This window comes from Condylura cristata, unplaced genomic scaffold, assembly GCF_000260355.1.
Source record: "Condylura cristata isolate star-nosed mole 26May11 unplaced genomic scaffold, ConCri1.0 scaffold00048, whole genome shotgun sequence".
NCBI classification, from domain to species: Eukaryota; Metazoa; Chordata; class Mammalia; order Eulipotyphla; family Talpidae; genus Condylura; species Condylura cristata.
Genome location: NW_004567149.1, coordinates 2603460 through 2607368, shown reverse-complemented (window position 1 = coordinate 2607368; position 3909 = coordinate 2603460). Strand labels below are relative to the sequence as shown.

The 3909-nt window shown below is 48.2% G+C and overlaps 1 long non-coding RNA gene across 1 annotated transcript in view; it reads right to left on the bottom strand.

Annotated features, from left to right (window-relative positions):
- Positions 1 to 3909, bottom strand: part of LOC105854527 — an 8017-nt gene that overhangs the window by 3215 nt on the left and 893 nt on the right. The window contains exon 2 of the long non-coding RNA XR_001146190.1: positions 1506 to 1638. This is a non-coding gene — a long non-coding RNA (uncharacterized LOC105854527). The remainder of the gene's footprint in view (positions 1 to 1505; positions 1639 to 3909) is intronic.

The following is a 3909-nucleotide window of genomic DNA, read 5'->3' as shown; positions in this document are numbered from 1 at the left end:
GACAAAGTCTACTGCTGAGGGGAGCAGTGGGCGGTCAGGAGAGTTCTGCTGCGCCATGTGGATCTCCTCCGGGGCAGGTGGGGATCGAACTCATGCGGAAGTGGCTTAAGCTTCTTTGTGCTGTGCTTTAACCCGCTGCGCCACCAGGGAGGGCCAGGACTAGTATATTTTACTGACCCATGTGACCAGAGAGACATGGCTGGGAGATGGGATTCTACTTGTTACCCAGGTCACAGACCTAGTTGTGATCATTACCGTCAACTACGTACCTAGTGTCTAGGTACATAATCCAAAAGAAGACTAACCCTTACCTATGGCTGAGGTGGGGCAACACCCTCATCAATTTTCTCAATCTACTTATTTCACAGCAAAAAGTTTTGGAAACCTTTCAAAAAGTTAACATTTGTTTACTTGAAAGATGAGGGCATATTTGAGCATAAGATATACCTGTCATTTATTAACATAACCTATTAACAAAATCCTGGGTTTTCTCCAGTGGGGCCACTGGGACCAGCGCAAGACATGGCTCCATCCATGGGGTCTGAGAAGGGATTATTTCAAATGTAATTTCCGCCAGAATAAGAAGTTCAAAAGTCTCATTGCACAAAGGCTAATAAAAATATTGTCTGAAACAGATGCTGAAGTGGTAGAACAGGGAAGAGAACAGCACAAACCACAGGGTGAGACTAGGTGTGTCAGAAAGAAGCACAGGGTGAAAGGATACTGTTCGTATATGAAGGAAATGGGGATGGTCAGGACGGTCTTTTCCTGCCTCTGCAAGAAAAAACATTTGAAAAAGAAGATAAAAGACAAGTAGACTTCTGCAAAGTACACACACAATGGTCACCAAACACTTGAGAAGACACTCGGGTCAGAATAGACTAGGAAAAGCCTTGGAGGAATAAGGAAGGCTCCACAGGTAACGGTAACAAATCCCAACAGGGATGAGTCAAACACCGCAGGACTGGGGCAACAGGACATTCTGGAACAAGGATGGTAAAGAAAAGACACTCTAATGTGAAGGCTGGGACACAAGATGTAATTCTGGGCACAGGACAGCAAGGCAGAGTGAGTAAGACTTCGGAGAATTAACCCATCACAAACAGACGCGGGGCCTTAAAATAATCAGGGAAAGAAGGTCTGTATCCCCTGAGCAGCACCTGCTTGGCTTCCGTGCCCTTCCCTGGCCTGGTTACCCAGCCTGGCCTGGTAATAAGTTTCTTGGGGCTCTCACTGGTGGCACACCAGGCTAAAGCACAGAACTATGAAGCTCTCCACAGTCACTGCAGCACGAGTTTGATCCCCCAGCAGGGAGCTGACCCACATGGCGCAGCAGACCTCTCCTGTCTGACCTGCTGCGCCCCTCCGCAGTGTAATTCAGTGGATCTGCCTGTTCTGCTCCCTCACACACACCTCTAGCCTGTACCCCAGTTCTTTTATGTATAAATAAATCTTTTTTAAAAAAGCTTAAACTTTTTCTTTCTCTACACAAATCCTCTTCTCACTTGCTTGCTTGAGGGTTAGTGAAATTCCTGCTGTGGCTTCATGAGACACCAAATGTGGCTGTCTGGTGGCTGGGACTCTGTGTTGTTATTGCAGCCTGGGATCCATTCCTGGCTGGGAGACTTGACCTGAAAACTTAAAAGTTACAATATCAACATCACTAGTCATTATAGAAATACAAATTAAAAACTATAATCACAACCCCCTTCACCTACAGGGTTAAAATGAACATTTTAAGTAAGAAGTATTCTAAATAATCCTGTAAAAATGAAAAATGAAACAGTCTATGCAAAATATCTGGCATTTCTTAAAAATCCATCCACTGGTGTGGAGTTCCAAGTATCTCTGAAGGAGCCCAAACATTATTAAGAGGCATTGTAACAGGCTGGTCCCCAGGAAAAGGGGAGGTTCCAGGTTCCCTGCCCCACCCAGAGGAGGGCAGAGCCGAGCAGGGAGGAGAATCTGGCAAGGAGACTGAGGAAGAAGAAAGCAGTATGTTCTTTGCTTTTCTGTATTGCACACTAACTGCATTCAAGTTGCTTCCCATTAAAGGTCTGAAATGTTTTGCCTTAGAGCAGCAGATGGCAGAACCTATTTAGAGAGGAGAGATTTGGGGGTTCAGGACTGCCCTTCTCTCTGCCCTGTAACAGCATCATGTAAAGATTTTGTTAGTAGACATTATGTGTTGAGGGTTGCGGATGATCCAGGATGTGGTGGAAATAGGAGTTTTAAAATTCCAAATTTCTTACTCCATCTGATGGAGGAAGTAATAGTAAGGAGGTGTCACAGGATTGACACACTCACACAAAGGGTTGGGGATAGAAGGAATATAGCCATTGGCGGGCTACAGAAACCCAGATCCTTAGGCACCATCGCCCAGATCACAAAGCATAAGGTCCAAGCAGGTTGCAGACTGCTGTAGGTGGTGTCTGTCACAGACCCCAAAGGTAAAAGATAAAGATGGAGGTTGAGCCCATTGTGGGATCTCTTGTCCCTTTCAGATTCTATTCAAAATCAACAAACCTAGGTTCACAAGGGGTGAGCCCCTCCTGAAGAGATGTCTCCACCCTTGCAGTGTCTGCCCTGGCCCAGGGCGGCAGTCCTGTCCAGCCTGGACTATGCAGGTGCTTCTTCCCACCCACACTCTCCCTCCGCGGGGCAGCAGCCTCCGGCCTGCCTCTGGCCTGTACCTGTAGGGACTTCTCTTCACTGACCTCCCTCAGTGGAGGCCGCTCTCCTAGTGACACAGTAGATGGGCTCTCAGGTAAGCATCGGCCAATTTGCCTCCTTTGTGATGAGGAACTGGTTTTCCCAGAGCTCTCAATGACTCTGGGTTTACTTTTCCCCCTCCTTTCCTTGCAGTTTCTCTTCTCCTGACAGGTTTAGGCTCCAGGAAAGGCACCCCAAACAAAAGCAAATAGTGAGAAAGCTCCTGGGCACCACTCCGCTTCCTCCCCGTGCTGCCCCGCCCCCCATTACTCTTGCTGATCCCCCGTTTTTGTTTCTCTTTGCTTATATAAAGGCTGGTGCCCACCTGTCTCCATCCCAGCACTATATTTTACTCCCTCCCCGTTGCAGACTCTCACCCACCACCCCTCTTTCTTTGTTGAACCTTGTATAAATAGCCCTGGAACTTACCAAGGAGCAGGACAGTGGTCTTTCGGACATGAGTCTGCCGCCCTCCTCATTGGTCGACAAATAAAACCACTTTCCCTTTCCTCAACTTCTGATTCCTTTTTCCGGCTGAGGGAATCTGAGACCAGCGTTGGGTAACACTAAGGCCGCCCACCTGCGACCATGCAGGCCTCTCTCGGCAACCCTGTCCCTTTGGGGCAGCTCTGCCTGCCCGCTTGTGTCTCTGCGAGTGTCTTTTACTTTCTGCCCTCTTTCTAGCAAACCTGCTCTTTAAATATAACTAACGTTCTGTGTCCTACAGAAAGTCGCCTGGTGCCACTGAAAGGGGAGTGCTTGTGAAAGCTCTCCCAGCGTGAACCCCAAGGACCCCACACCCCAAATCCACTAACTGCCAAAACGACATAGGAGTGCAGAGGACCAGGAAGAACCAAAACACTCCGGACAGGGGAGCTGGCGGCATCTTGTTCCTTGACTTCAAGTTGTTAAGTGGACAAATACTCGAGTAAATTTAAGGGTTTATTAGATAACTAAAGCGAGGATCGGAACCCAGGAGAGAGCCTGACAGATTTTACTCCAAAAAACCAAGGTCTGAATTTAATTTCTTTGCAACAGCAAGAATGAGTGAGTCTCGGGCACTGAGAAGTCGCGGTTCTGCGGGGCAGCGCTGCCTACCCCAGCTCCTCCCGACCTAAACATATGCTGATGCTGGTGATTTAATCTCCTCGTTTCTAAAGAACGCCCCGCGGAGAGACAAAGGCTGAGCGCCCGGGG